This window comes from Eulemur rufifrons, chromosome 1 (assembly GCF_041146395.1).
Source record: "Eulemur rufifrons isolate Redbay chromosome 1, OSU_ERuf_1, whole genome shotgun sequence".
Classification (NCBI taxonomy): Eukaryota; Metazoa; Chordata; class Mammalia; order Primates; family Lemuridae; genus Eulemur; species Eulemur rufifrons.
The window spans coordinates 70,345,379-70,358,680 of NC_090983.1; positions in this window are offsets into that span (position 1 = coordinate 70,345,379).

The following is a 13,302-nucleotide window of genomic DNA, read 5'->3' on the forward strand; positions in this document are numbered from 1 at the left end:
GCAACTTGAATAGAAGCAAAATATGCAGTATTTTAAAAGCCTTTGAGCCCTAAAATTACTTTGTAAGTTTAAGATAAAAATGGAATATGTAGAGCATATTTTACTCATAATTATGTGTTTGTTACAGATTTGTACAGATAATAGCTCCAATTTGTTATCTGGTTGTATTAAAAAATGCCTTTGCATTAACAGTGGTTTGCAGAATATATTTCCCCATGGACATAATGTTGCTGATATTTAGGTTAACTAGAGCAACCCATTATCAGGTGTTTAACCCATAATGTGCCTGAGCTATTACATTTTTCTTTGGAAAAATAGTAAACATTCAATGGTAGTAGAATATTGTTATTTGATAAAGCAAGCAAACAAACAAAACCTCATTGAAATAAAAAAAAAAAATGTCACTTTCACTCTTGCCTCAGTTCTGGCCGATATAGACCATGCCTTTCTTGTGTAGGTCTCCATTCTTCTTCTGGGCCACACCAGGCTGATGCATTTGTCCTTGTATCACCCCATGTTCCACGATGTCACCTCTCGTTCAGTGTCTGTCATTCTCAGGCTTTTCCCACCTAAGACTTTGGCTATGCTTCACCTGAGCCTCCAAATTACAGTAATACCCGCCAAGTCCACCAACACCCACCTGAAAAAGAACTTAGTGAGATCCCTAATTTTCCTTTATCTTCCCGGGGGAATAGGATGTGCCACACATAATCCTTTTATCCTGACATGAAGAGTGTGAGGGTGCACCAGCAGCTGGCAAGAATCCTGACCGATGAGGATCACAGAGGTGAGTAACCCTTTTACTGCTAATTTTACAGAGTTCATTGTCATTAACTACATTTCAGATTAATTATATGATTTTTTTAAGTGTAAGAATGTTTTATGCAGCTTTTCCCTATGAATGTACATCCAGTGAGTAGGTGTCTATATCTCATGGGTTGTGTGGATGTTGTATATTAAAGTTAGGAAAACAAGAAATGTTATATGTGAAATCTTATAAATAAGTATGTGGGGATCTTCCTGATAAAGTGGTCTCTGAATTTCCCAACCTGCTAGGAAATCCTCATCTTCTGAATGCTCAGAGGCGTACCTTTTGGTATGCATCCTGGGTGGCCCCCCTGTAACATGTATTTGTCCTATGTCAAATGCAGGGGCAATATCTTCTTTCTCGATAAGTTTTATTTCACAGTGTTAGGTGCACTGTGAAATAGTAGGGATCAGAAAAGTTTATTGGAGAGATGTGAAAGGTGTGGATACTTTTCATCAAAACAAAATGTAATGTTCTTTGTTCATCATAATTTGTTCTGGGCTTTATTTTAAAAGTTGAGTCAATTTGGGACAATGAAGTGGAGTTCTGTGGCTCACCCATGTATTTGGAACTAAGACAAAAAACAGAGGTGAGTCCCATGTGTAGGACCTCAGGTCTTTTATTCCTACCATGGGCACAGATGTCACCTACATTCACAATACTCCTTAAAATGTACTTAGTATCAGTTCAAATTGTGGCAAGTTTAATACCCTCCCTGAGACATGTGCAAATTCCTAGATACTTGGACTCTCATGGTTACCTCTGTGTATTCTTAACTGAATTTCTGTTCTCTACTCTGCACCTTATAGCATTTACTTTATCTCCATTCTGGCATCAATACAAATGCAGAAAACAATCACTTTCCCTCGATTCTCACCCAAAACAATTATGTATAAAATATAATTGCATGTAGCAGAACTATTATTGAAGGTGCGTAGGGCTCAAAGGGGAAGTTAAAGAGGTTACATCACTCAATAAACAACTTAAAAGAGTCTCTTAGATAGACAACTCTATTCTTTTTCTTGTATTTATTAAACATGAAAGTATTGTGTGTTAATATAAAAAATTCAAACAATGTAGAAAGATATGTGATTGGAACTAAAATTCATACCCCATATCTTCTTCTTCTTTTTTTTTTCTTTTTTTTTTTTTTTGAGACAGACTCTGTCCCCCAGCTAGAGTGCAGTGGTGACATCATAGCTCACTACAACCTCAAGCTCCTGGACTCAAGCAATCCTCCTGCCTCAGCCTCCTGAGTAGCTGGGCCTATAGGTGCGTACCACCATACCCGGCTATTTTTTTCTATTTTTGGTAGAGATGGGGTCTCGCTCTTGCTCAGGGTGGTTTTGAACTTCTGACCTTGTGATCCTCCCCACCTTGGCCTCCCAGAGTGTGAGCCACCATGCCTAGCTTCATATCTTCTTAATAGTTTCTTGCTCATCCTTCCAAAAAAGCATTGCACCTATTGTGCTACATACTGTTCACTGCCAACCCAAAATCTATCCCCTCACTTCTATGAAAAGAACTCCAGTTTGGTTCAGAGCACCAATATTATTAATCCCAGGTATAATCATGACTCATCTAAGCTACTCATGTCAGTCCTTTTTCCTGGCAGATACCCAGTTTTGAGGCATCGTGCTGTGTGACATAGTCCAGAACAATGAGTCGTGTGTGTGTGTGTGTGTGTGTGTGTGTGTGTGGAGAGACAGCATGGGGCGGGACCCTAGCATTCATACACACACATTCATGCAAAGATTGGTTCACATACACACTGATATCCTCTCTTCCACTCACACATGTTCTCAATCTTTTCTCACTCTCTCACATTCACAGTCTGTTAAACACTCCCTCACACATACAGTTGATCCTTGAACAATATGAGTGTGAACTGTGTGGGTCCCTTTATAAGATTTACTTATGCCTCTTCCAACCCTGAGACAGCAAGACCAACTCCCCCTCTTCTTCCTCTACCTACTCAATATGAAGATGATGAGGATGAAGATCTTTATGATGATCCATTTCCACTTAATGAAGAGTAAATATATTTTTCTTTGTCTTATAATTTTATTAATAACATTTTCTTTTCCTTACTTTATTGTAAGAATACAGTATATAATACATACAACATACAAAATGTGTTACTCGATTGTTTATGTTAGCAAGAAGGCTTCGGGTCAACAGTAGGCTATTGGTTAAGTTTTGGGGAAGTCATATGTGAGTTTTGGAGAGGCTCAGCACCCCTAGCTCCCATATTATTCGACGATCAACCATATAATTCCTCTCACACACTCTCTTCTCTCCCCCTCTCTCTTTCTCTTTCTCCTTCCCTCTCTCACTTTCTCTCTCTCTTTCCTTCGAATATTCTCTGGTATACTTTCATGCTTTATCTCACATGCTCTTTCTCTCTTTTGCACTCTTTCTCACATACACTTTTACATGCACTCTCTCTTCTCTTTCACACTCACGTTTTCACTCTCACACACATACCACATACTCTGTCACTTATTCTCTTACGTACTCTTGTATGTCAAACTCTTTCACACTCTCAAACACAAACGTTTACTTTCTCATACTTTTTCACTCTCTCAGACACACACACACATACTACATATTGTCATATATTGTGTCCCTATTTTCCCGGTTTTATATAGATATTTTATGAGAGCATTTGAAATGGAAATAATGGAAATGGTGAAAATAACACATCTGTAAATGAGATTTTACCAAAGTCTAAAACTGTGTTCTGGTTCTAAATCCCACATACTTGTATACCCAGCAACTGAGCATTGCTGAGTGCTCTAGAAAAGCCTGTGTAATGTTCCAGGGTTTTAACGCATGATCTTTCATACAATTACAAAACTGAAAGAAATAAAAATGAGCACTTTGACCACTTCTCTCTTGTAATAAATGAAGAATCAGAGACACAGCAAGGCTAAGTGATTTCTTATGATTTAAATGCTTAGTTAAATGAGCTACTATTTATATGTAAATTAGTCTCAGGCAATTGTTCAATGTAACTATATAGCACAGTGATTAAGAGTGTGGTTTGTGGAGTCAGACTGCCTGCACTGGAGCCCCTGCCTTGCTAGCTGTTATCCATTTCCCTTGGGAAAATCGCTCCTCTAAGCCTCAATTTGTGAATCTGTAAAATTAGTATAAGAAAAGTATCCATATATAAGGTTGCTGAAAAGGATAAATTAGATAATCCGTGGAATGCCCTTAGCCTAGTTCCTGGTTCATAAAGTGTTCAATAAATTTTAACTATGTTGCCTGCCAAAGTTTTATATCTATTTTCAAGATGTTGCTTTAAGTTATATTGCTCTTAATTTATAACAGTCAAGAAATCAGGGAAAAATGCAATCTATCTAAAATTTCTGTTCCCAGAAATTGTGGAAGACTAATGGACCTTATCCTACCAGGTAAAAAGAAATGGCTCTATTTGAGCAGGGAACGAGAGGAACATGACCTGTTTCTAATTCTTTGAGATACCAGTACAGCAATCTATCAATACATCATGAATCATGAATGTTCTAAGGATGAATGCATGACTGCATGACTACACTTTTCTGGAAGCAGGCATGTAGCATCCTTCCTGACTCTTGAATCAGACTCAAAAATGACCTCAATGGTGCCTAATAGGGAGACACCAAGGGGCACATTGAGCCAGACTCTGACGAACTCTGAAGAAACTTGAGTTAAAACAACAGGGAAATCAATAGTTACCCATACAATGACAGCAATACAAAATAAAATGATTGATTATGAGATTAAAAAAATAGAGAAACTATATTATACCTTAGCGTTTTGTTATGGTAAATTATTAAAGAGAAGTCTCAATAACATGTATTTTAAAATTTTCAATGAACTAGTAGAAAATTAAAAACAATACATTTTTAAAATAGAAAAACGTGTGTGAGAGAGTGAGATCTTCCATTTACATCTATTCTGGTTTAGAATAATCTACCACACTCTTTGGAGATCACAATTTATATTATAGATGAGGGTAAAAACACCTTTTTATTCCTTATTAAGTGCTTTTTGATAGCATTAGTGAAACAGTCTAGTTACAAAGTTTTTTGTATTATTTCTGAGTCACAAAGAACAGGACCAAATTGCCCTCATTCTCAACACTCACCCTTGCAGAAGGTTAAGACTGGGGCCCAGTTTCGAGTATTAAGTAAGGATCGTGGCCAGACTCCACCAGTTATTCCGAAGATCTTACGTGTGTCAATCTTAGTATTCAGGGATTATAACACCAAACTAGTCCGTGTGAGCATTGTCCTCTCCTCTACTACTTCCCAGCATTTTATTTTTGGTAGTGTTCATAAATTTCTGTGAATTATGGGGCACACTATATATTTACGAACAAAGCCTGGAGAGAAAAGGGAGAATGCTGAATGAAGAAGGCAGAGGAGTAGCGCAGGTGGATGAAAAGCCTAGTGTGGCTCCTCATAAAGAAAGTGGGTGGAAAGAGGGGCTGCCCTGTGGAATCCTAATACTAATCGTAGCTTGTCTGTTTTTAGTGATGTAAAAGAGAATAGAAACTAAGATCTGGGGCTTCAGCTACTCATCCAAGGAGCCATGAACTACAGCTCAAAGGGAAGTGTTGTTCAGGAAATGGTTGATGTCACAGCAGCCTTACCAGGACAAGTATAAGATGGTGACCGGTGCCCACGTAGTAGGGAGCATGCCATTGTGTGAAATCACAGTCAAATAATGGCTTAGAGTTCATACTATAAGTTAGAAAATAATCTCAGTGCTTGTGTTTTGAAATAAATTAAATGGATGTAGATTGACTGGCAAAGAGTGGTAGATGATAAAAGAGCTACAGAGATAGGCATGTCCCCTATGTGCTGTGTAAAGTAGCTTTGGGAAAAACATGTGCTCTCGAAATTTTTGCATAGAATCCTTCTACTAACTAGCTGATGACATAAATCAATTTTAAAGGCATGACCAAAATGATCCCAACCCAGAATTAACTGCCAGTAAAGGAATAGGCTTGTGAGGGAAGGAGGGAATTAGGATGCAGGTCAATTTACTTTTCAGCTTTCCCTTTTCTGCAGGCTCTCTCTTTAGGACACATTGTTGGCATAGATAAGCAGCTACCTTTTCTACCTTCATCCTATGGGAAATAAGTACTTAACAACTCCAAATGACAACAGACCCACCAAGCCGCAGAATCCAAGGTGAGGGCTCCTTTGCCACATCTATAGGACTAGTATAGAAAGCTCTGCAGAGAGCAAGATTATTCCCACTTCAGGGACATGTGGATGGTGACAAGCAGATGCAGGACCAGATGGAGTTGTGTGATTTTGTATTATCAACAGAATCAGAAATACAGGGGAATTTCAAGGGAAATTACTGATGGAAATAGAACTGTCTACTTTCTGGAAGGAACATAAGGAAGACCATAATGGAAAATTATAGTTAAGTCTTGTGTCTTGAACCATAAGAAAATTGTGGTCCTACTCACAGTAACAGAGAACCTCCTAGTGAGCATCTGGATTCAATTCTGATTTTGTGGGGGGTTGGGGGGATAAGTGCTCTCAGGAGAAACAAAACTCTCACTTAACTTTCCTGTAGAAGGACATTGCTCTGGTGCTGATCTTTTCCTCTTATGACCCTAAACTCCAATTTGACTACATTGACTCAATTTTTTTCCAATTGAAGTGGAAGGAAACAATCTCATGGAAATTTAAACCAACTTTGCTAGACCTGTCTTCCACATTTTTCCAATCTTTAGAATGAAAACACCTTTTTCTTTCTACTGAGTGTTTTTATTCATTCATCCAACAAGCATTTCCTGCACTTTTGCTATATTTTAGGCAATGAGATAGATCCTGTGGTTCCAATGAATGAGTCCATGCCTTCAAGGAGCACATAGCCTTATCTTTCATGTCCAGCCAGTAATAGTCCCTCTAAGGTGCCACTTCTACACCTTGCCTCTGGCCAGACCCGACATAAAAGAGTTTCTACAGAGCATACTATTACTTTGCCCCAACCTGCTTCCAACTCTCCTGACAACCAACTTCATCATTAATTTTTGGATTTCCAGCCATATATATCCCAACCAGCAGACTTGGCTAATGTAAGATGGTATCTCATTGTGGTTTTCATTTGCATTTCTCTGATGATTAGTGATATTGAGCACTTTTTCATATATCTGTTGGCCATTTGTATGTTTTCTTCTGAGAAATGTCTATTTATGCCCTTGTCCAATTTTTAACCAGATTGTCTGACAAAATTCAACATCTTTCATCATAAAAACTCTCAACTAATTAGCTATAGAAGTAATGTACCTGAACACAATATGGGACATATATGTTAATCCCACAGCTAACATTATACTCAATGGTGAAAAATTGAACCCTTTTTTCTAAGATCCAGAACAAAATAAGAATGCTCACTCTCACCATTTCTATTCAACATAGTATTGGAAGTTCTTACCAGAGCATTTAAGCAAGAGAAAGAAAACAGGAAAGGAAGAAGTGAAATTGTCACTGTTTGCTGCTGACATAATCTTATATATAGAAAACCCTAAAGACTCTACCAAAAAACTGTTAAAAACTAATAAATGAATACAGTAAACTTGTAGGATACAAAATCAACACACAGAAATCAATAGTGTTTCTATACACTAACAATGAACTTTGTGAAAAAGAAATCAAGAGAATACCATTTAAAATAGCTACAAAAAAATAAAATCTTTAGAAACCAATTTAACCAAAGAGGTGAAAAACCTGTACACTGAAAACCATAAAACATTAATTAATGAAAGGAATTGAAGATACAAATAAATGGGAAAACATCCTGTGTTCACGAATTGGAACAATTTTTTTTATTCTTTTTTTTTTTTTTTTTTTGAGACAGAGTTTTGCTCTGTTGCCCCAGGTAGAGTACAGTGGCATCACTGTAGCTCACTGCAACCTCAAACTCAGGGCTCAAGCAATCCTCCTACCTCAGTCGCCCAAGTAGCTGGGACTACAGGTGTGTGCCACCATGACGCTGGCTAATTTTTTCTATTTTTAGTAGAGATGGGATCTCACTCTTGCTCAGGTTAGTCTCTAACTGCTGACCTCAAGCAATCCTCCTGCCTCAGCCTCCCAGAGTGCTGATTAGAAGAGAATTAATATTATTAATATTGTCTATCCTGCCCAAAGTGATCTACATAGTCAATGCAATGCCCATCAAAATTACAATGTTATTTTTCATAGAAATAGAAAAACAAGCTAAAATTCATATGAAACCACAAAACACCTGAATAGCTAGGGCAAATATGAGCAAAAATAACAAGGCTAGAAGAATCACATTATCTTATTTCTAACTATATTACAAGTGATAGTAATTAAAATAGCATAGTACTGAGATAAAAATAGACTTATCGACCAATGGAATGGAATAGAGAGTGCAGAAATGAACCTACAGAGCACAGATATGGTCAATTGATTTTCAACACAGGTGCCAAGAATATACAATGGGAAAAAGATAGTCTCGTCAATAGTGTTGGGAAAACTGAATAGCCATATGCAGAAGAATGAAATTGGACCCTTATCTCACACCATAGGCAAAAATCAAGTCAAAATGGATTAAAGACTTAAACATAAAAACTAAAACTTTACTAGAAGAAATCATAGGGGAAAAGCTACATGTCATTGGTCATGGCAATGATTTTTTTAGATTTGACCTCAAAAGGACAGGCAACAAAAGCAAAAACAGACAAATTAGATTGCATCTAACTAAAAAGCTTCTGAACAACAAAGGAAACAATTAACAGAGTGAAGAGATAACTCACAGACTGGGAGAAAATATTTGCTATACATCTGATAAGGGGTTAATTTCCAAAATATATAATAAACTCAAACAACTTTATAGAAGGAAAATAATCTAATTAAAAAATGAACAAGGGACCTGGATAGACATTTCTCAAAAGGAGACATATGAATGGCCAACAGATATATTAAAAAATACTAAACATCACTAATCATTAGGAAAATGAAAATTAAAACCACAATGAGATATCACCTCAAACCTATCAGAAATGCTATCTTCAAAAAGATGAAAGACAAAAAGCGTTGGTGAGGATGTGAAGAAAGGGGAACCATTGTGCACTGTTGGTGGGAATGTAAATGAGCACAACCATTATGAAAACCTAGGTAGAGATGCTTCAAACAAGTAAAAATAGAATTACCATATGATCCAGCTATTCTACTTCTGGATATTTAACCAAAAGGTTTGAAATCAGTGTGTTGAAGAGATGCCTATACTCTCGTGTTTATTGCAACACTGTTCATAATAGCCAAGTTAAGGAACCAAACTAAATGTCCTACGACAGGTGAATGGATAAAGGAAATGTGTATATATATGCAATGGAATACTCTTCAGCCTCAAAAAGACAGAAATTTTGTCATTTGTGACAACATGGATGGAACTGGGAAACATATGCTAAGTGAAATAAGTCAGGTGCAGAAAAATACCATATGTTCTCACTTATATGTGGAATTTAAAACAAACTCATAGAAGCAAAGAGTAGAATGGTGGTTACCAACGACTGGGAGGTGGGAAGAATGGGGAGATGATCATCAAAGGGTACAAAGCCTCAATTACACAGGAGAATAGGGATTTTTTTCTCTAAGGAATATTGTACAATGTGTTGAATATATTATAGTAAATAATAATGTACCAAACATTTCAAAATTACTGAGAGTAAATTTTAAATGTTCTCACTATAAAAAAAAAGATAAATGTTTGAGGTGAAATATATGTTACCAGCTTGATTTAATTGTTGTATGTTATATTCATAAATGATAAAATCACTTTTTACCCCATGAATATATGCAACTATAATTCTTTGATTTATAATTAAAAATAAAATTAAAAAAATAAAAGTATATCTTGTTAATAGCAGAGCTAGGGCTTATATTTTAATATAATCTGACAGTATTTCCCTTTAATTGGAGTATTTAATCCATCTATTTTCAGTGTCATTTTTATGTATTTGCTTCTAATTGTACCATTTTACCATTTCTTTTTATTTGTCCCAGCAGTATGTCAGTTCTGTATATCTCCTCTTCTTCCTTCTTTGGGAATCAAGTATTGTTTTATTATTCTATTTTACATTCTCTATTGGCTTTTCATTATACATTTTTAAAAATTAATTTTAGTGGTTCTCTTTAAGATTACAATAGGCATACAGATTTATCCCAAACAGGGCTGCATTATCACTTCCAACTCTTCCTGCAAAATGCAAGAACCTTTACAATTACCTTTACTCCCTTCCTGCTCTTTTTGCTATTAATGTCATATATTTTACTTCTACATATTTTATAAACCTCATGAGATATTTTTATTGCTGTTTTAAGCAATCAGTGTTTGTATTTACTACATAATCACCTTTCTGGGTGCGCCTCATTCCTTCTTGCACTTCTGTGCTTCAGTCTATGACTCTTTCTCTTCTGACTGAGGAACTTCCTTTAGAATTTCTTTTTTTTTTTTTTGAGACAGAGTCTCACTCTGTTGCCCAGGCTAGAGTGAGTGCCGTGGCGTCAGCCTAGCTCACAGCAACCTCAAACTCCTGAGCTCAAGCGATCCTCCTGTCTCAGCCTCCCGAGTAGCTGGGACTACAGGCATGCGCCACCATGCCCGGCTAATTTTTTGTGTATATATTTTTAGCTGTCCATGTAATTTCTTTCTATTTTTAGTAGAGATGGGGTCTCGCTCTTGCTCAGGCTGGTCTCGAACTCCTGAGCTCAAACGATCCGCCCACCTCGGCCTCCCAGAGTGCTAGGATTACAGGCGTGAGCCACCGCGCCCGGCCTAGAATTTCTTATAGAGCAGTTCTGCTGGTGATGAATTCTCTCAACCTTTGTTGTATGAAAAATCTTTATTTCACCTTCATTTCTAAAGGATATTTTCATAGGTTATAGAAGTCTGGGCCAGTATTTTTTTTTCTATAAAAATACTATTTCATCACTCTCTGGCTTACATACTTACTGTTGAAAACTGCAACTTATTCAATCTTATTGTCTTGGTAATGTATCTTTGTTTGCAATAAGGCTACTTGCAAGATTTTTTTTATTTATCTTCACTTTTCAGCAGTTTTTATTTCCCATAAGAGTTGTAGGGGTTTTGTGGTTATTATTTATTGTCCATGGGGTTTTTTGTGTTCCTTGAATCTGTGGGTTGAGATCTTTCATCATTTTTGGAACATTCTCAGCCATTTACCTTCAAATATTGCTTTACTTTTTTGTCTCCTTCTGAGGATCCAAATAGATGAAGATAGATAAGTAAATACATAGATGATAGATATTTGAGTTATATTTGATGTATTATATTTGCTATTTCAATTGATCCGTCTTTTAGTTCACTAGTCCCATCTTTTTGTGTCCAGTCTGCTGATAAATTAATCCAATGAGTTCTTATTTTCAGATTTTGTATTTCTCAGTTCTTCGTTCTCTTTAACATGTCAATCATTACTACTTTATAGTCTTTTCTACTTACTATAATAGATGAATCACTGTGGCTCTCCCTTTATTGTCTCTTCCCATGTCCCTTAAAATTTCACTGTATACTGAACAATGTGTGTACAAGAACCTTAGAGACCTCAGAGATAGTATTCCTCCCCCTTTACTTAAGGGTCTAATCTCTAAAATCCAATAAACAATTTAGCTGTGTTGGGTCTGGGTTGCAATTTTAATTACACTCAATCCATGTTTTATTTATCTTTGTTCCTCGGGTATTTCTCTTGTGGGCTTTTGATTCAGAGTTTGTCAGATCTGTTTGCTCTAGTTTGAAATATTTCAGAACATTTGGTTCTTCCCTTCTGAAGTATTGGCTTACTCTTTAGCTTTACACAAATTACTTGGGAGACCAGTTCAGTGCTTGATGCACCCCTCTCTCCCCTATAGGACAGGGAGACCAGTTCAGTGCTTGATGCACCCCTCTCTCTCCTATAGGACACTGCCTCCATAGATCCTGAAATTAGTGAATCTAATTATTAAAATAATTACACTCTTCTAGCCCAGCCTCCTCTTTAGTTATGACCCTACTGAAGTCCCTCCATCTGTGTCATGTTCAATCTTTACCTGTGTCCTGAATCAACAAATGCTTGCAGGGACAAAAAGCCAGTAATATATAACTCACCTGGAAATGTGCTTTCCTCTCTGGAATTTTAGTTCTGCTAGTTCTCATTGCTCCCACAACTCTTCACTATATTTAAAAATATGAACTTTATCATATTTTTCTAATTGTTCATAAGGGGTATTGTTCTGCTGCTGCCTACCATTCCTACCTAAAACCAAAAATATGCAAATTACTTTCTGATTTAAAATAGCAATGACATTGTTTGTGGATGCTTCTTTTATACTCAAGAGGTAAAACATTAATTGAATATTGAGCAATCATTTGCTTGCATTAAATAGCATAAGAGAAGAACCAGGGCCAGCATCCAGTCTTCTACTCCCACCCATCCATTGCTTCTCATCAACCAATCTGTCTCTACTTAGCCCCAAATTTGAATTTTGGAAAGAAATGAAAATGTGGATTTCATGTTTTAAGAATTTGCAAAGTATTCCCTTGTGTATGTGCCAGTCTCTCTCTCTCTCTTTCTCTCCTTCCCTCTCTCCATCTTTCCTCTCCTTCCCTCTCTCCATCTTTCCTCTCCTTCTCCTTCTTCTGCTCCTCCTCCACTCTTTCCCTCTCTTCTCACTCTTCTACATACATGCACATGTACCAAGACAAAGTCTTTATTTTAATACTCCCACAAATTTTATGCACAAAAGATACAATGAGAGACTGAGAGTTAACTTTGCCACTTGTTTCTGTGTACTCTCTTTTTAGTAAAAAAAAAAAAAAAAAAAATGGAGAGGAAAAATGAGGCAAAAGTGTAGCTATATTTGAATCATCCTTCTCTCCCTATACTCAATTTCAATTAAGAGTGAAAATATCAGAAGATAATATTCTTATACTGTTGTGATGGTTAATTTTAGGTTAATTTTATGTGTCAACTGGACTAGGCTATTGGGTCCAGTTGTTTGGCCAAACACAAGTCTAGATATTGCAGTGAAGGTAATTTTAGACATGATTGACATTCAGATCAGTAGACTCAAGTGAAGCAGATTGCCCTCCATAATGTGCGTACGCTTAATCCAATCCATTGAAGACCTTAAGAGAAAAGACCAAGATCCCCCTAAGGGGAAGGAGTGCTGCCTCCAGATCCTGTCTTTAGACTCAAGATTGCCATGGAAGCTCTTCCCTGGGTCTCCAGCCTACTGGCCTGCTCTTCATATTTTGGACTTGCCAGCCCCGACAATTGTGTAAGACAATTCGCTTAAAATAAATCACTCTCTCCCTCTCTCCATACACATACAAACACACACATACACACACATGCACACGTACATCCCATTGGTTATGTTTCTCTGGAGAACCCTAGTAATAAAGATTTTGATGCTGAGTAGGGTGCTCTGTAACAAATACCTAAAAGTGTGGAAGTGACT